Source organism: Cervus canadensis, chromosome 4 (assembly GCF_019320065.1).
Source record: "Cervus canadensis isolate Bull #8, Minnesota chromosome 4, ASM1932006v1, whole genome shotgun sequence".
Lineage (NCBI taxonomy): Eukaryota > Metazoa > Chordata > Mammalia > Artiodactyla > Cervidae > Cervus > Cervus canadensis.
In genome coordinates this window covers 46,713,700-46,734,510 of record NC_057389.1, presented here as the reverse complement: position 1 = coordinate 46,734,510, position 20,811 = coordinate 46,713,700, and the positions used below count along the sequence as shown (strand labels likewise).

The 20,811-nt window shown below is 42.9% G+C and overlaps 1 protein-coding gene and 1 pseudogene across 1 annotated transcript in view; one reads left to right on the top strand and one right to left on the bottom strand.

The window, feature by feature from the left end:
* ZNF300 (zinc finger protein 300) overlaps nt 1–8,230 on the bottom strand; it is a 35,028-nt gene extending 26,798 nt beyond the window's left edge. Inside the window, exon 1 of the mRNA XM_043464928.1 lies at nt 7,438–8,230. The gene's annotated coding sequence lies outside the window, so the exon portion shown is untranslated. The remainder of the gene's footprint in view (nt 1–7,437) is intronic.
* Nucleotides 1–20,221, top strand: part of LOC122439688 — a 29,595-nt pseudogene extending 9,374 nt beyond the window's left edge.
* The last annotated feature ends 590 nt before the right edge of the window (nt 20,222–20,811 follow it).

Here is a 20,811-nt window from a genome sequence, read left to right as displayed (position 1 = left end):
AAGTTGGCTTAAAATTCAACATTCAAAAAATGAAGATCATGGCATCTGGTCCCATGACTTCATGGCAAATAGATGGGGAAACAATGGAAACAGTGACAGACTTTATTTTGGGGGGCTCCAAAATCACTGCAGATGGTGACTGCAGCCATGAAATTAAAAGACGCTTGCTCCTTGGAAGAAAAGCTATGACCGACCTAGACAGCATATTAAAAAGCAGAGACATTACCTTGCCAACAAAGGTCCATCTAGTCAAGGCTATGGTTTTTCCAGTAGTCATGTATGGATGTGAGAGTTGGACTATAAAGAAAGCTAAGTGCCGAAGAATTGATGCTTTTGAACTGTGGTGTTGGAGAAGACTCTTGAGAGTCTCTTGGACTGCAAGGAGATCAAACAAGTCCATCCTAAAGGAAATCAGTACTGAATATTCATTGGAAGGACTGATGTTGAAGCTGAAACTCCAATACTTTGGCCACCTGATGTGAAGAACTGACTCCTTGAAAAAGACCCTGATGCTGGGAAAGATTGAAGGCAGGAGGAGAAGGGGATGACAGAGGATGAGATGGTTGGATGGCATTACCAACTCAATGGACATGAGTTTGAGCAAGCTCCGAGAGTTGGTGAGGGACAGGGAAGCCTGGCATGCTGCAGTCCATGGGCATGGTAAGAGTTGGAGTCGACTGAGTGACTAAACTGACTGAAGTGAAGAAACAGAAATAGACTTACTGTCATAGAGAACAGACTTGTGGTTGCTAAGGAGAGTTGGGGGTGGGGTAGGGAGGGATGGGTTGAGAGTTTGAGAATAGCAGATGTAAACTCTTATATATAGAATGGGTAAACAACAAGGTCCTACTGAAGTGCACAGTGAACTGTATTCAATATCCTGTAATAAACTATAAAAAAAAAAATATATCAGCCTTACAAACCAGAATCAACTTCAACCATTCCATCCTGTTCACTTTCTACCGTGAACATTTAACTCTATGATTCAAGTCATCTAGACAGGTCAAACCACCTTGTAGGTATAACTTCTGCTTATTCCAAAAGATTAATAAAAGAAAATGAAAAAGAGGGAGAAAAGAGAGAAGAAGAAAAAGGAGAAAATAAATTAGAAACTAAATCAATCAGAGAACAACAGTGACAGAGAAAGAAAAGATGTATAGGAGTTTAATTTTGGACACAAGAGAGAAATTAAAATGAAAAAGAACAACATCCAGATACAGATGGGAGATCCAATAAGAAAGAAATTCAGATGAATTCCATTTCCAGATGTGAAACAAGTTCCATATCATCTAAGGATTGGTATAATTCCTTGCTGAGTTGTTCTCGATCATACAGTTATTAGAAAAAAGAAAGACTTACAGTAGTAGGCTAGAAAAGGATGACTCAATTGACTTTAAAAAGCTTTGTGAAAAAATTATAACTAAATATGAAAGACTGAAAGCATAGCTACATGACACATATATGGAACTGACAGATCTTAAATTGCAGTTGGAAGAGGCCACGCAGAGACAATAAAGATTTCCATATAGGCCACTACTAGAAATTGGGAGAAACTGGGGACAAAGAGCTCTAAAAAGAATTGATATGGTGGTTTAGTTGCTAAGTTGTCTCTGACTCTTGCAACCCCATGGACTGTAGCCTGCCAGGCTCCTCTGTTCATGGGATTCTCTAGGCAAGAATACTGGAGTGAGATGCCATTTCCTTCTCCAGCAGATCTTCCTGACTCAGGAATCGAACCCGGGTCTTCTGCATTGCAAGCAGATTCTTTACCAACTGAGCTATCTGAAGTGAAAGAAGAGCTCAAAATGTTACCAGACCTAAAGGCATCCAACCAGAGGCTAAAGGATGAAAACAGGGTCTTAAACGGTCATAAGCAAAATTTCCAAACTAAATAAAAAGCAGCAAGTGATGGAATTACACATATTCAGAACCCAGTGGACCATAACTAAAAATCACTGGAAACTGGGAAGAATCCTTGATGACTATCATTTTTTAGATATCCTGTCCAATTAGGTCACCACAGATCATTGAGTAGAGTTCCCCGTGATATACACAGGTTCTCATTAGCTGTCTATTTTATACATAGTAGTGTATGTATGTCCATCCCAACCTCCCAGTATGTCCATCCCAACCTACCCACCCCTTCTCCCCTTGGTAACTATAAGTTTGTTCTCTATAGCTATGATTCAAAGACTCTTGTTTTAATATTTCAATATATAAAAATATATTCACATCTGGATTAGGGAAGTAAATAACTAAAACAGTGCAAACTGCAAAAGACAAAAAGAAGAATTTGGGATCGGATATGGTGGAGGAGAATGAAAGCACATGTGAAAAATTAAACTTAAAATTCAAGAATGAGACAGGGAAATACTTCTAAGTAAATAAAAGGATTTTTGTTTTTTGGGTTTTGTTTGTTTATTTTGGTCTCCCAAAAAGACACCAATGCTGAGTTGAAAATAGTAGCTGTTGAATTAGACAGATCACTCCTAAAGGTAACCCAGGCAGCAGTAAAGAAATCTGTCAACAGGCCCAAAGTGCTCTCAACATTAGACACACTTCTCACTTGGTTGAGGTTGCCTACCAGGTGTTTAATAACCAAGATATAGAGGGTTAAAGGGTCCGGAGGCAAATCCACCTACTAGTTGTGAGGCACAAAGTAGATGGGCCCCCTGCCCCTCAGGGTAAAGCAACTGGAGATTCATTCCCTATGGATTGAAACTCCAAGAAGAGAATAGCAGGACAATCAAGGGAGAAGGCTGGGCCCTGCTCAGATCAATTACTTTCATTCTTGAAGTCAGGAGATCTCCATGATCACACACACACAGAAAGGCCCCTTGGAGGCCAAAGGGGAGTTATGTCAAGGGATGTTCTACCAGATGCCTTTCAGAAAAATCCATCTTGGTTAAGAGATGCATGCACACACATGGGAGGATCCTGAGATATACCAAACATGGACTGTGAACCAGGCAAATCAAAATGATTGGTCAAAGGAAGGAGACTGGAAGAAATGCCCCATAAATGTGATTCAAACTGTCACAAGGTCATGACTCAGCAACTTTCTCTCCCTGACTCTGGCTATGTGTCTATCCACACATACTGTACTCTTTTTCCTCCTAATAAATACTTCACTTGCTTTACTACTTTCCATCTTTGTAGGAATTCTTTTCTGCAAGGCTGAAGGCCAGGGCCCTTGTCACTGACCACTGATCTAGTGGTTAGGATCTGGTACTTTCACTGCTGCGACCCAGTTTCAATTTCCAGCTAGGAACCCAAGCCCCGCTCCAAGCCACTGCATGTTGAGGCCACCCAAGTGATCGGATGTTGTTGCCCTTCAGTGTTAACCAGGTGGGAAGGGAATCTGGACTAAGTGCCCATGGAGATTCTCAACATGGTGAGTAGCCCCCTCTGCCTCCATTAAGGGATAGCAAGTCAAGGAAACTAGTACATGATCAGTGCCACATGTAAACAAGACAGACACTGGAAAGGAGAATGCCCTCAGCGCCCCCAAAGGGGGTTAGAAACGGCAGATCCCAGCCACTACTCTCAAATGCAGATGGTCCAAATATATGAAGAATGATGGGGCCAGGGGCTCCTAAGTCGGCACTCCAACTGACCACCTAGAAGCCCCATCTGAGACTGGTCATAGAGGGAAAGTTTGTTGAATTCTTAGTCCATACTGGTGCCACCAGTGTTCTCATTTTTAAACACCAGATAAGGCAAACTCAGTTACAAGAGTTGTAAAATTATTGGAGTATCAGGGAAGGCCCAAGAACAGGTTCTCACAGAGTTATTAAAATGCAAACTGGACAAATACAGTCTCACCCATCCCTTCCTATACATCCCCAAATGTCCTATATCCCTGATAGGAAGGGATATTCACCTACTGGGAGACAAACTGGAGACTGGCATTCCCCTAGACAGTGGGCACAAAATGTAAATGTTAATGGCTGAGGACAAACTTCTCTGGACATATCTAAACAATTAGATCAAACTGCTAAGGGATGGTCTCTTTGCCTATAGGCAGTAGCAGCTACTGGCTAAGGAAGGTTGAGAATTTAAATGTTTTGACAGTCAATCATCATATGAAATGCACACCAGTTTCAAGCATTAATAAGCTCCAAGGGAACAGAATGGGCTTTCCAAGTGGCTCAGTGGTATAGAATCTGCCTGCCAATGCAGGAGACACCCCTGGATCAGGAAGATCCCCTGGAGGAGGAAGTGGTAACCCACTCCAGTATTCATGCTGGTAAAATCCTATGCACAGAGAAGCCTGGTGGGCTACAGTCCATGGGGTTGCAAAGAGTTGAACATGACTGAAATTGTTATTACCCAGAAGGTCAATTCAAGTCCAGGCTACATTTTTGGACAAATCAGTGGTTACTATAAAACCTCAGGAATTCCCTGGCAATCCAGTGGTTAGGACTCAGCACTTTCACTGGGGCATGGTGTGGCAGAAACAAACAAAAATCTGTCAATTTTGCTGTACACTAAATCCTGTCATCTAACCACCTACAGAAATAGGGCCCTTGAACATGAGGGCATAGAAACAATAGAATCAGTCTATCCCAATTGCCTTAACCTAGGAAGTGAGTCTCTCCTGAATGCTGAAGAGGATGGGTGAGGGGAAAAGGCTAGTGGGATATGTGGTAACCTCCCAGACCCAAATCATAGAACCAAGAGACCTATGCCCAGGGACTTTGGCCCAAAAGGTAGAGCTGATGACCCTTACCTAAAACTTAGAGCTCAGGACAGAGAAGATCTTAAATATTTACACAGATTCCTGATATGCATATGCCATCCTACCCAGACATGGAGCTATTTGGAGGGCAAGAGTTATGCTTACTGCAGAGAATAAACAGGCAGTACATGTCTTAAGCATATTGAAGCAGTGAAAAGTGAAAGTATAGTCACTCAGTCGTGTCCAACTTTTTGTGACCCCATCAACTGTAGCCTACCAGGCTCCTCCGTCCATGGGATTTTCCAGGCAAGAGTACTGGAGTGGGTTGCCATTTCCTTCTCCAGAGGATCTTCCCTACCCAAGGACTGAACCCAGGTCTCCCACATTGTAGGCAGACGCTTTACCGTCTAAGCCACCAGGGAAGTCCCTATTGAAGCAGTACAGTTCTTCTAAGTACAACTGTCATAAGTAGTACAGCTTCCAAAAAAGGTAGCAATGATTAATTGTTGGAGTCACCAAAAGGAGGATGCAGAGGTAATAATGGTGTACATAACAACATGGTGGACATAACTGCCAAAGTGAAAGTCGCTCAGTCATCTGACTCTTTGCGACCCCATGGACTATACAGTCCATGGAATTCTCCAAGCCAGAATACGAGAGCCTTTCCCTTCTCCAGAACTGCCAAAAAGGGTGGACCTAGAACCAGTAACTTGGCAACTAACCCACATACTTTGAATGTCAGATTATTCCCCAATCTACACAAAAACGAATTACACAAAGCCCCAAAATGGGGCTTCAATAGGGATTTGGAGAGCCATGGGTGGCTAGTTAATGCCCTAAACTGTAGCTTGCCAAGCCATCAGGGAGGACCATTAAGGCTCTCACTATGGGAAGGAAGTCCTATATATCAATTATTAGCCGGTTGAAATCATGGAGACCCTAGCCATGAAAAACATAATCGGTTGGGTAGTTGACACTTGCCCCATTGGCACAATAAATAACTCCAACGCCAGAGGCCCCAGAGACCCCCAAAGAAGACCTGTTCAAACCAGAGGGACATACCCTGGAGAACACTGGCAGATTGATTTCATTGTCATGCTGAGAGTACCAGGCAATTTCAGATATATGCATTCCCCTCTAGAACTGAAAGGAAAGCTGAAACGACTAAGGCATTACTAAAAGAAATAATCCCCAGGATTGGGCTCCTAGGAGCCCTACAAAATGATAATAATTCAGCATTTGTGTCTCAAGTGATGAAGGGAATAGTGTGATAGTGGACCTTATACTCATCAGAGAAAGCAGAGAGATCCAATCAAACCTTGAAATGGTCCTTAGCAAGCAAACTATGCCAGTAAACTCAAGAAAACTGGATTAAGGCGCTTCTGATAGCTTTGCTCCACATATGCTTAGTTCCAGGTAGGGATAAGTTAAAAGCATTTGAACTCGTGTATGATAGACCCGTTCCCCAAGTCCAAGAAGGGACACGTAACCCCCTTGGAATGAAACAACTCAAGTTTTCCAGGTAGGAGAAACCGTGAAAGGTCTCACAGAATATGATAACCAGGAGGACCACACACACTGACCTGGCCCTATACCCCTTTGGGCCAGGAAACTGGGTGTACCTAAACACATGGAAAACCAGCAGGCCACAAGAACAGCTCACTCCTAAGTGGAAGGTACCCCAGAGTGATCCTAACCATCCATTCTTCCTTGAAGTTGTAGGGGAGACACTCTGTGGGTACATCACACTTGAATGAAGAGGGATCCTGAGACCCACCCTCCAGAGAAATAACCCAAGACAACAGAACCAACCTCCCCCACTCCCCCACCCCCGACAATGACCCTTGCGAACCACTCTCCAACCTGAAACTCCTTTTCTGAAAAATGGCAAAAGATAAGTTAATCCTATATGCCAAGCAGCAGGGATTTTAGGACAACTGGATTGCCCTTGATTATCAGTTAGCTGACCAAGAAGGAGTCTGTGAGAGGGTCAAAATGTCATGTTGCTTTTACATCAATATAAGTGACCTTATCGAAGAAAGTGTAGACAGGCTACTAGAAAACCAACTTGGTTTTGTAACAAAATCCATGGGCTTCCTTGATGGTAAAGAATACGCCTGCTAATGCAGGAGATGAGGGTTCAGTCCCTGGGTTAGGAAGACTTCCTGAAAAACAAAATGGCAATGCACTCCAGTATTCATATCCTGGAAAATCCCATGGACAGATGAGCTGGGGCGGGTTGGGGCTGCTGCGTGGTGGGAGCTACAGTCCATGGGGTGGCAGCGAAAGAGTCAGAGATGACTTAGTGACCAAACAACAGCAACAAAACAAGCCCTTACCTACATTTCTTGGGCCTCTTAATAAGTACTGTCCTCTTGCTGACATTTGGGCCATCTATTTTAAATTGTCTGCTGTCCTCAGTCTCTAAAAGATTAGAATCTATAAAACTTCAACTGGCGGTCGCTCAGGAATACAAAGAGTAAGGGCTGAAGCCCGTTAACAATATGACATACGTATCTCAAGGCAGCACAGACGTCCTGCTCTTCCACACAGAAGACAACAGCCAAACTCAGCAACAGTTACAGAAATCAGACCATCCATCATCCCTCAGCTCCCCTCAAGCATGAGGAGAAAGTCAAAAGACAGAGAAGGGATTTGCCCTCAGTAAAGGCCACTAGGGTCCCTAGGAAAAATAAAAGGGAATCTAAGCCGTAAGGTCTAACCTCTTCTTTTGTGCTTAATCTAGTTTCACTTACCTGTATAGGACACTCTGCAGAGGCCTTGCACATTGCAGCTCCCGGTGCAGAACCGCTATGCTGAACCCCAATTCCGCCTGTGGTGAGCAGAAGCCTGCACAGGCCCTGCAACCCAAGATGGCGGCGGCAGCATTTGAACAGGCCTGCACCTGACCCGGGAGAACTGCTCCTCACCCGCGAGAACTCACCTAACCTCCGAGAACACCGCTGGACCGCAGGTCACCCCTCCCACCACTGACAAGAACCCTAGAAAGCAGCACCATTAACGGTCTTTCCTGGAGAACTGTGCTTCACGTGTGCCCTGCAATACCAGATTGCACCTCTCATTCTGTCACCGAAAAATGGAGAGGTGCAACCAGGTGCTTCCTTTACTTCTGAAGTAGACCTTCTTGCTGCTGTCTCCAAAGGACTGGTAACACATTTTCATTAATATTGAACTGCCCTGAAGAGGAAAACGTTCCCCAAGCATTCTCAAATTTTTCTCTTTAAGTATTACTCAGGCGAGTTAGCTCTTGGTCATCATATTTGTGTAATCAGTATAAATTTGTGTGTGTGTGTGTGTGTTCCTAGAGATTATCCCACTCGCTCAGTACTAACTTCAACCATTGTTAGCTTCGATTTGCAGGCATTTTAAGGAAGCCTCTAAGATGTATCTCTCATTTTGTTACTTCATACTCACAGACCCACAAGGAAAGGCCTTGGACTCAAACTCAAATTCCAGAGTTAAGTCCTTAAATTTCTAGTGAAATACGATCCTGCCGGGAGAATTCTTAAAATAGAGTAAGTCCGCAAGGTTGCCAGCGCACTGCGCCTGTGCCTCGTTCTCACGGAGGACCCAGGCGCCCAAGCACGGTGAAATCAGACAGAACTAGCCAGGACCACGCCTCAGGCGCACCTCGCCTCTCATTGCGCATGTGCGGCACGGCAGCGCGGGCATTCTGGGAGATGTAGTTTGCAGTCGGAGGGAACCTGCTCTAGCTATCCCGGCGCGTGGCGGCGTCTTCTGTGCCTGTGTGCCCTCCAGGTCCTGAGGATGGTGGTCCCCAGACAGGATTGAGTCAAGAGGGGTCAAGCCGCTCACTTAGCTGGCCTTCTTCGGGGCTGGAGGTTGAGCTGTGTGGAGAAAGATGGCATGGGTGTGAGGGAGCCGTGGTGAACAATGGGTCTCAGCCAGGCTTTGGGGTAGAGGCGTGGATCTGTTGCAGGAAGGGGGACCCCTTCCAGGGCCTGAAACTGGGCTCTTGTCTAACACTCGAAAATGAATTGTCCGAGGAGACACATATGCTGACAAAGTGAGAGATTTTATTGAGAAAGGGCACCTGGGTGAAGAGCAGTAGTTTAAGGAAACCCAGGAGAACAGCTCTGCCATGTGACTCTGCAGTCTCAGGTTGTATAGTGATGGGATTAGTTTCTGGGTTGTCTTTAGCCAATCATTCTGACTCAGAGTCCTTCCTGGTGGTGCAAGCCTTGTTTAGCCAAGATGGATGCCAGCGAGGATTCTGGGAGGTGGTCGGAACATATGCTGTCTACTTTTGACCTTTCTTGAACTCTTCCGGTTGGTGGTGGCTTACTAGTTCAGTGTTCATTCCCAGGACCTCCTGTCCTTAAGCAGCTCATGCAGATGGTTACTATGGTGCCTGGCCAGGATGGGCGGTTTCAGTCAGCACACGTCACCTAACAGACCGGCATGTGTCAAAAGCTACATGTGGCATGTGGCTACATGTGGCACGTGTCAAAAGCTTTCCCAGCCCAAGTTCATGAGTCCCAGGTGAGTGGGCTCCTGGGATTGGACAGTATGGGGGCTCTACAGGTGTGGCGCCCCAGAGAGCAACCTGTGGTGGCCGGGGCATACAAGTGTTTGACTCCACGTTGAGAAGTGCCCTCGGGGATGTGAAAAGAAAACCAAGCTTTACTGAAGGTCTGAAATGTTGCTGGTGGAGTTGTTCAGTAAATGAGTCCTGTTGGCAAATTTGTGAGTAAGTTAAGGCAAATTTGGCCTTGGAGTACAGAATGAAGCAGGGCAAAGGCTAATAGAGTTTTGCCAAGAGAACGCGCTGGTCATAGCAAACACCCTCTTCCAACAACACAAGAGAAGACTCTACACATGGACATCACCAGATGGCCAACACCGAAATCAGATTGATTATATTCTTTGCAGCCAAAGATGGAGAAGCTCTATACAGTCAGCAAAAACAAGACTGGGAGCTGACTGTGGCTCAGATCTTGAACTCCTTATTGCCAAATTCAGACTTAAATTGAAGAAAGTAGGGAAAATTACTAGACCATTCAGGTATGACCTAAATCAAATCCCTTATGACTATACAGTGGAAGTGAGAAATAGATTTAAGGGATTAGATCTGATAGACACAGTGCCTGATGAACTCTGGACAGAGGTTTGTGACATTGTACAGGAGACAGGGATCAAGACCATCCCCAAGAAAAAGAAATGCAAAAAAGCAAAATGGCTGTCTGAGGAGGCCTTACAAATAGCTGTGAAAAGAAGAGAAGGGAAAAGCAAAGGAGAAAAGTGAAGATATACCCATTTGAATGCAGAGTTCCAAAGAATAGCAAGGAGAGATAAGAAAGACTTCCTCAGTGATCAGTGCAAAGAAATAGAGGAAAACAATAGAATGAGAAAGACTAGAGATCTTTTCAAGAAAATTAGAGATACCAAGGGAACGTTTCATGCAAAGATGGGCTCAATAAAGGACAGAAATGGTATGAACCTAACAGAAGCAGAAGATATTAAGAAGAGGTGGCAAGAATAACAGAAGAACTACAAAAAAGATCTTCACAACCCAGACGATCACGATGGTATGATCACTCACCTAGAGCCAGACATCCTGGAATGCAAAGTCAAGTGGGCCTTAGGAAGCATCACTACGAACAAAGCTAGTGGGGAGGATGGAATTCCAGTTGAGCTATTTCAAAAGATGATGCTGTGAAAGTGCTGCACTCAATAAGCCAGCAAATTTGGAAAACTCAGCAGTGGCCACAGGACTGAAAAAGGTCAGTTTTCATTCCAATCCCAAAGAAAGGCAATGCCAAAGAATGCTCAAACTACTGCAAAATTGCATTCACCTCACACCCTAGTAAAATAATGCTCAAAATTCTCCAAGCCAGGCTTCAACAGTACATGAACCGTGAACTTTCAAATGTTCAAGCTGGTTTTAGAAAAGGTAGAGGAACCAGAGATCAAATTGCCAACATTCGCTGGATCATTGAAAAAGCAAGAGAGTTTCAGAAAAACATCTATTTCTGCTTTATTGACTATGCCAAAGCCTTTGACTGTGTGAATCACCACAAACTGTGGAAAATTCTTCAAGAGATGGGAATACCAGACCACCTGACCTGCCTCTTGAGAAATCTGTGTACAGGTTAGAAAGCAACAGTTAGAACTGGACATGGAATAACAGACTGTTTCCAAATCAGGAAAGGAGTACATCAAGGCTGTATATTGTCACCTTGCTTATTTAACTTATATGCAGAGTACATCATGAGAAACGCTGGGCTGGATGAAGCACGAGCTGGAATCAAGATTGCTGGGAGAAATATCAATAACCTCAGATATGCAAATAACACCACCCTTATGGCAGAAAGCGAAGAAGAACTAAAGAGCCTCTTGATGAAAGCGAAGGAGGAGAGTGAAAAAGTTGGCTTAAAGCTCAACATTCAGAAAACTAAGATCATGGCATCTGGTCCCAACACTTCATGGGAAATAGATGGGGAAACAGTGGAAACAGAGACAGACTTTATTTTGGGGGGGCTCCAAAATCACTACAGTTGGTGATTGCAGCCATGAAATTAAAAGACACTTACTGCTTGGAAGAAAAGTTATGACCAATCTAGACAGCATACTAAAAAGCAGAGACATTACTTTGCCAACAAAGGTCCATCTTGTCAAGGCTATGGTTTTTCCGGTAGTCATGTATGGATGTGAGAGTTGGACTATAAAGAAAGAAAGCTGAGCGCCAAGAATTGATGCTTTTGAACTGTGGTGTTGGAGAAGACTCTTGAGAGTCCCTTGGACTGCAAGGAGATCCAACCAGTCCATCCTAAAGGAAATCAGCCCTGAATATTCATTGGAAGGATGATGCTGAAGCTGAAACTCCAATGCGTTGGCCTCCTGATGTGAAGAACTGACTCATTTGAAAAGCCCCTGATGCTGGGGAAGATTGAAGGTGGGAGGAGAAGGGGACAACAGAGGATGAGATGATTGGATGACATCACCGACTCAGTGGACCTGAGTTTGAGTAAATTCCGGGAGTTGGTGATGAACAGGGAGGCCTGGTATGCTGCAGTCCATGGGTTCGCAGAGTCAGACATGACTGAGAGGCTGAACTGAACTGAAGTCCTGTTGGACTCTGGGACCCCATGGATGCCAAGCTTCCCTGTCCTTCACTATCTCCCAGAGTTTACTCAAACTCTTATCAATGATGAGTCAGTGATGTCATCCAACCATCTCATCCTCTGTCGCCACCTTCTTATCCTGCCCTCTATCTTTCCCAGCATCAGAGTCTTTTCCAATGAGTCGGCCCTCCCCATCCAGTGGCCAGAGTATTGGAGCTTCAGCTTCAGCATCAGTCTTTCCAGTTAATATTCAGGGTTGATTTCCTTTAGAATTGACTTGTTTGATCTCCTTGCTGTGGAAGGGACTCCCAAGAGTCTTCTCCAGCACCACAATTCTATTCCATGCTCAGCCTTCTTTATGGTCCAACTCTCATCTGTACATGACCACTGGAAAACCGTAATTTTGACTAGAGGGACGTTTGTTGGCAACATGATGTCTCTGCTTTTTAATATGCTGTCTAGGTTTGTCATATCTTTTCTTCCAAGGAGCAAGGGTATTTTAATTTTGTGGCTGCAGTCACAGTCCACAGTGATTTTGGAGCCCAGGAAAATACTGTTTCCATTTTTTACCCCATCTATTTGCCATGAAGTGATGGTACCAGATGCAGGTGGAGTGCTACCTGCCTTACCAAAGGTGTCTAGCCTTAACTCCACAGCAACCCGTAAGTCAGTTTTTCAAACTATGGGTTGAAACCCAGTACAGCAGTAAGTGGGATGAAATCTTTATTAAGACTAATTGTTTTTATTTGCCAGTTCTTTTTAAAAGTTGGGTTAAATTAAAAAAATAAATAAAATATGGAGAAGGCAATGGCACCCCACTCCAGTACTCTTGCCTGGAAAATCCCAAGGACAGAGGAGCCCAATAGGCTGCAGTCCATGGGGTCGCTAAGAGTCGGACACGACTGAGCGACTTCACTTTCATTTTTCACTTTCATGCATTGGAGAAGGAAATGGCAACCTACTCCAGTATTCTTGCCTGGAGAATCCCAGGGACTGGGGAGCATGGTGGGCTGCCGTCTATGGGGTCACACAGAGTCAGACACGACTGACGTGACTTAGCAGCAGCAGCAGCATACCTGCTGTTATCCGGGAGTTTGTACCTGGAACTAGTTACCTTCCCAAATCACGAACGACACCGAACCCACTCCTTTTCAAAACAAAACTGCCCGCTCAGGTCAGGGCTTGGAAGGGTGCTCCGCCGGGCTCAGGGTAGCTTCCGCGTCTGCTCTTACCTGAGAGAAAGCTGTTCCAGACGGGCGAGAGAATGGAAGAGCATCCCGGGAAGATGGGGCAGGGCCACCAGTGTGAAGTCAATCACAATTCTGTTTTTTGGTGTTCTCGCTGAGCAGTCTCCTAGCCCGGGAAAGCATAAAATTACAAAAGGGGTAAAGTGTGTGCAGAACTTGGGGACTAAGAAAGGCTGAGAGTGAGAAGTATTACAACGTATGTAAGAGAAAAAATAAATAAATAAATAAATAAAATAAAAGTTGGGTTAAATTTTAAATAGAATAATTTGCATGTAAATCACAGAGAATAAAATATAAAATTTGTTGTATACCATGCCATCAAAATATAAGACATTTTAATATCCCCAGAAAATTCTGCCCCTTTCCAATCAATCCTTTCCCCTGCATGCTGAGAACCTATTTTCCAATTTGTATCTTTATAGGTTAATTTTGCCTTTCTGGAACATCGTATAAATGGAATCTTGTATGTGACCATTTTAAAAAATAAAATACTGTAAAGTATTACATATGTATCCCTTGTGATAAGCATTGTTTTATGAAACATACTACAGCTACATATATATTTTTTTCAATGACTAGCATCTATGATGGAGAAGGCAATGGCACCCCACTCCAGTGCGCTTGCCTGGAAAATCCCATGGATGGAGGAGCCTGGTAGGCTATGAGTCCGACAGGACTGAGCAATTTCACTTTCACTTTTTACTTTCCTGCACTGGAGAAGGAAATGGCAACCCACTCCAGTGTTCTTGCCTGGAGAATCCCAGGGACGGGGGAGCCTGGTGGGCTGCCATCTATGGGGTTGCACAGATTCGGACACGACTGAAGTGACTTAGCAGCAGCAGCATCTATGAGCCAAACCCTCTTCCTGGTTCTGGGAATACAACATTAATCAGACAAAAACCCTTACCTTTATGAAATTTTATTTTGGTAAGTAAAGATAGTCAATAAACAATAAACACAATATACAAGTAAGTTACATAGTATAGTAGAGGTGATGTGTTGTACACAAAGAAAAAGTAGATGGGGTAAGGGAAATGTGGAGAGGGTTAAGTTTAGATTAGGTAGGCAGGGAGGCCTCCTTGATCTTTGAGGAAAGTCTTAATGAAATAGTGGAAGTGTGCTGGGCAGAGGGAACAGTTAGCATGCATGTGTGCACCCACATACATCCCTACTTTAAATTAGGTTGTTTTGTAAAATATATTTGTTTCCTTAATTTTTTAAAAGCGGTGGGGGGGGGGGGGAGTAAAGTAACTAGTACAACACAGTTATTATTTCCAGTTTTACTGAGGCTCATTAAGGTGAAGTGATTTGCCCAAGGTCAAATAGCCAGCAGGTAAATCCCAGCCCAGATATTTGTCTTCAAATCTCCTATTTCTTACAACATCTCCCAATCTAAAACACAGCATTTGACTGAACTCTGCTCCTCCTCAGCTGAAACCACAGGGACCTGCATCTCAGTTTTCCTGGGGAACATTCCAGAGAGACTGCTGAATGAATCTCACCATGTGCACATTGTATTTCCAAGACTATTGATGTCCTTGCCGGTTCCTGGGTCCTGCTGAGAACCTGATATTGTGCATCCTACCTTCAAACTCTAGCCTGTCTCTATTCCTGTAGCCCTGGTTAGAGTCCACAGAAGGCGTGGTTAGAGGGTCAGAGAAGGTGTACTAATGTTGAGGTATACTCAGCTACCATTTACATTTTGATAAGTATCTGGCAACATTGTTTTTGATCATTACAAATTTATTTGGGATATATGTATCTATTTATTTAATCAGTTCTTTAATTTGTTCCAACTTTCAGTTTGTTAAAAAGTGCTAGAACAAATATCCTTGTAGCTATATCTTAGTGCAAATCTATGGTTTTCTCTCAGTGAGGTCTGGAGGACCCAGGGGACATTCTCCCTCAGTGGCTTCTTCAACCCTGTTGATCCAGCTGTGTGTGGGTTGTCATGGTCACCTGTGTCAGGGTTTATTTACTTATCTAGGACATGTTGCATGGCTTGCCGGATCTTAGTTCCCCAGCTAGAGATTGAACTTGGGCCAGAGCAGTGAAAGTGTCAAGTCCTGACCATTGGACTGCCAGGGAATTCCCTATTTTTTTTTTCTTTTTACGAAGTATGAATTGTAATGAAACATAGGGCATCCTAAGGAACTCTGAAGTATAAACTTTTTTCCTGTTATTTTCTTTTGCATATATAAAGGACTTCTTCTACTTCTTGATCAATGAGAGAGTATGTAAATGTATTGTTATTTACATAAAGTATATAAATATGAGATAGAGATCATGGGAGAGTGAGCAAAAGAAAACAGTCAGGGCCTCTTATAACACTCATTATAATTTAAATAGTTGTTTTGGGGGGCTAAATTACCCCCTCTTACAACTGTTAATTGCCCCCCCAATCCATATGTTGAAGCCCTAACCCCCCAGTGCCTCACAATGTGGCTGCATATAAAGAACTCCCATTGAAAAGAAAAATAACTCAGTTTAAAAATAGACATAGGATCTGAAGAGACATTATTTCAAACAAAATATACAAATGACCAATAAGCACATGAAAAGATGCTGAACATCATTAGCCATCAGGGAAACACAAATCAAAACCCCAGTGAGATACCATCTCATACCCACAAAGACAGCTGTAATTGGAAAGATGGACAACAGTAGCTGTTGGAAAGGATGTATAGACACTGGAAACACTCATACTCTACAATGCTGATAGAAATGCAAAATAGTGCAGCTGCTTTGGAAAACTTTGAAATGTACACTTTAAATAGGTGAATTAGATGTATGTGAATTAAATCTCAATAAAGCTGTTATATAAAAATGAAACCAAGATATGAACACTGGATATGCTTGCTGCTATTGGAGTGTCAGTTTCTGGCCCTCCCAGCTGAGAGAGCAAAGAAACATATATGTTTATATTAACCCATGCATGTAAGCATACCTATACATCTCTCTATATGTACTCATCTGAGTCTGCATGAAGCTAAACATCATTTCATACTGACATCTCCAAATCTAATCCAGTATCATGTAGGTCATTCTAGCCTTCCCCACTAGCTTAACAGTAATCTCTCACTCCAGGGTTTCACCATCTGCCCTTCATTTATTTAATTGTTCAGTTCCAGTATACATGTGTAGTAGCTTTAGGATTACTAACCTGAACCCCTGTGGAAAACAACTTTAGCAACCAGAGTACACTGCTTATATGTAGTTTACTTGACTCTAGTCTCACTTCACTCATTTCCCAAGATAATTGGGTCAATACCTTTTCCTCTCACCCTATTTGGTGAGGTTATTGCATAAATATGTAATATACTTTATTTTATCAAAGTTTAAATTCCATTATGAGATTCCCCCTACTGCATAAATTATTTTTTTAAATTGAACATAATGTTCAAGGTTTTTGCTGTAAAGTTTCTATGGGTTTTGACAATTTCATAGTGCCATGTATATCCATAGTTATAGTATCATGATATTAAGTATGGTATTAATATAATAATTAATATCATGATACAAAATAGTTCAACACCTTAAAAAACTACTGTGCTTCACCTATTCAACTCTCTCCTCCTCTCTCAACATCCCTGAAAACCACTGATGTTTTTACTCTCTGTGTAGTTTTTCCTTCTTCATAATGTCATACAAATGGAATCATGCGGCAGCATGTTGCCTTTTCAGACTGACTTATTTCATTTAATAATATGCATTTAAGAGTCATAAGCAATTATCCTTCAATTAAAAAATAAATTTTAAAAAGTCATAAGTTTTTGTGAAAACAAGCTCATTTCTTTTTGTCACTGAATAACACTCCATTGTATGGATGTGCCAGTCATTTTTAATAAACTTGATTCTTTAGAGCAACTTCAGGTTCACAGCAAAACTGAAAAGAAAGGACAGAGTTTCCCTACATAGGCACAGCATCCAATAGTCTTAACATCCTACCAGAGTGGTACATTTATTACAACTGATAAACCTACATGAGCACATTATATTCACTCAAAAGTCCATAGTTTCTATAACGGTTTATTCTTGCTGCCATATATTCTACAGGTTTCCACAAATGTATAATGACATGTATCTACCATTATGATATCATACAGAATATATTTACCCACCTGTAAAATCTTTTATTCTCTGCCATTGCTTCCCTCCCTCCCCCTAACCCCTTGCAACCACTGATCTTTATTACCGCTTCCATAGTTTCACCTTTTCCAGAATGTCATATAGTTGGAATCACACAGTATATAGCTTTTTCAGATTGGCTTCTTTCACTAAGCAATATACACTGAAGTTCCTTCCATGTCTTTTCAAGACTTGACAGGTCATTTCTTTTTAGAGCTGAATAATATTCCATCATCTGGATGTGTCATTTCCCTTCAGTTCTTAGTTTATCATATATAGGTGTTGGATTTAGTTGAATACATTTTTTGCCTCATATCTTGATCTCATGGTTTTTCTGATTTAGTCTGTTAATAGGATGAATTACGTTGATTCATGAATATTGGACCAGCCTTGCATTCTGGGAATGAGCTCCCAGGCTTGCAGATATTATGTTGGTTTCTCAGTGTTTTGGACATAAGCAAAGGACAGGAGGACACTGTGTCATAAACTCTGGAGAGTAGCCTAACTCTGCTGCTTGTACAAGTCTGTGACTTAGAACTCCGAGATCACACTTCCTGTTTAATGGGGAGTGAGGTTCTGTTTGCAATGAAGACAACCAAGCACCTACACTTTAGCTTGCCTCGTATTTTCATGGCTCTCTAAATGGCTGCTCTCCTCCAAGGCCCTGAATGTAACTGTCAGTTTTGACATTCATTTATGCTCTGGTACTATTGGAATCAGCTTTTGTCATTCTAGTTTAAAAGTTTCTGTCTCTGGACATCTGGGAAGGTAGTGTGGCTCAACAGTTAAGAGCACAAGTTTGGTCCCTGCTTCAGATTTTTTAGGTCTATGTGTAAACGTGGAATTGCTGGATCACGTGATAATTCTGTGTTTCATTTTTTGGGGAACCACCATACTGTTTTCCACAGTCACTGATGACCTACAGTTTTAAGTTCAGATTTTTCTAATATAGCAGAAAGAAAAAGAAACGAGAACAACCAGAAGTAAAATTGACCTTCCCTCATGGAGCCAGATATATACACTTTGGATGAAGACTAAAAGTAGTTTTGTCCTTTTCACTGATATAAGAGTTTTACTTCTTATATTGTTTAAATTTTAAGTACTAACTAACAAAAAGCTTAAAATGTACAGTCTTTGTATGTTCTGGCTATCCATCCATTAGGTGGTCCTTGGGTGCTGAATCATTGAAAACTCCTGGGTAAAATGCTGAACAAATGTGTATCCAACTTATTTGCAACCCCTTCCAGGAACCTTCCCTGCCCCTGAACTGCTGGGAGGTTCTTTCTGTCCCCGGAGTTCCAAAGGTGCTCCTGGTATCCAACACTTACCACACTGATCCTCTTTCACGCTCCGGTGCTCCCCCAGTCTAGACTAGAGCCTCAGAGGATACACTTACTCACCAGTCAGTGTCTCCCGCAAGGCCTGGATGGTTTTGGCATCTTGCCTTTGTCTGCATGTCTGGCGGCTGCTGGGAACAAAGGGTCAGTTTCGGGACCTCAGATCAGCCTGGCCAAGAACAGTGGATACACAGCCCCCATCGGCCCACTTCTGAGAGGCTCCCAGAACTCCAGCCCAAGATCCTTTATTCCCCTTGGCTTTCCATTCCACCCTTTCCTGCCTGGGCTGTCTGCATGCAGTAGGCCCAGGGAGCGCATATTGATCTGTTTTCATTTATCTTGGGATTTCCTTATCAATGGAATTCCCTGGTAGCTCAGCTAGTAAAGAATCTGCCTGCAATGTGGGAGACCTGGTTTGATGCCTGGGTTGGTTAAGATCCCCTGGAGAAGGGATTGGCTACTCACTCCAGTATTCTGGCCAGGAGAATTCCGTGGAATGTATAGTCCATGGGGTCACAGGATTTGGACTTTTACTGCCCCTCAACAGGATTCACATACTTGGGGTTGAATCCAAGTGAACCCCAAGTGAAAAACAACTGAATTTCACTATCCAAAATAAGCACTATTAACATTTAATGTATTATCCTTCCATATATGTGTAGACACTTACAAAATTGTACAAAGTTTATATGTGTATAATTAGAGTTTTACTTATAAGTACCCCCTAGACATCTATTTCATTATATTCAAATTGCTCGATTATTTCCCTTTGTATGGTGTGCGCGCATGCTAAGTTGCTTCAGTCCTGTCCGACTCTTTGTAGCCCTATGGACTGTAGCCCACCAGGCTCTTCTGTCTATGGGATTCTCTAGGCAAGAATACTGGAGTGCCTCTTTTTTGTGGTGCCTCGAAGGCTGTCGACCACTTCAGAATGAAGCTGAACATCTCTTTCCCGGCCACTGGCTGCCAGAAGCTCATTGAAGTGGACAATGAACGAAAACTTCGTATCTTCTACGAGAAGCGTATGGCCACAGAAATTGCTGCTGACGCTCTGGGTGAAGAATGGAAGTGTTATGTGGTCCGAATCAGTGGCGGGAACGATAAGCAGGGTTTCCCCATGAAGCAGGGTGTCTTGACCCATGGCCGAGTTCGCCTGCTACTGAGTAAGGGGCATTCCTGTTACAGACCAAGGAAGACTGGAGACAGAAAGCACAAATCTGTACGGGGTTGCATTGTGGATGCCAATCTGAGTGTTCTCAACTTGGTCATCGTGAAAAAAGGGGAGAAGGATATTCCTGGACTCACTGATACTACAGTGCCTCGTCGCCTGGGTCCCAAAAGAGCTAGCAGAATCCGCAAACTTTTCAATCTCTCTAAAGAAGATGATGTCCGCCAGTATGTTGTGCGAAAGCCCCTAAACAAAGAAGGTAAGAAACCTAGGACTAAAGCACCCAAGATTCAGCGTCTCGTGACTCCATGAGTTCTGCAACACAAACGCCGGTGTATTGCTCTGAAGAAACAGCGTACTAAGAAAAACAAAGAAGAGGCTGCAGAATATGCTAAACTTTTGGCCAAGAGAATGAAGGAGGCCAAAGAAAAATGGCAGGAACAGATTGCCAAGAGACGGAGGCTGTCCTCTCTGAGAGCTTCTACTTCTAAGTCTGAGTCCAGTCAAAAATGAGATGTTCTAAGAGTAACAAATAAATTAGATCAGACATCAAATCTCCCTTCTTGACTTTTAATTGATGATCAAATTGATAAATGAAGGTCCACAAACTCTTATCATGGAAAAGTACGTACTGTATAATCTAGCAGTGGATTAGGTCTACAAGAGATACTTGAGAGTGATAGTCCTTCAAATTCAGAAACAGTCCATATATGATAGTGGAAGAAATGGCCAGAACAGAGTTTCTTTTAGTGGGTGTCTCAGAATTCTTATATTGATTGATTGACTTTTCAGCAAGGCATGGGACAAGATGGGGGAAATAAATGACTTAGGACTATTAAAAAAAAAAAAAAAAAGAATACTGGAGTGGGTTGCCATGTCCTTCTCCATGGGATCTTTCCGACCCAGGGGTCACACCTGGGTTTCTTACGTCTCCTGCATTGGCAGGTGGGTTCTTTACCACCAGTGCCACCTCCTATTGGAAGGCCTGGTTGGTTTTCAGTTTTTCAACGATATAAACAATGCTGAGATAAGCTCTGGCTCCCAGATTATTTATAGACTCATAGAATGCAATCTGAATTTTTTCCACAAGGGGGAGGCCAGCTACTGTGAGCAGGCAAACTAAGATTCAAAAAACAACTAGAAA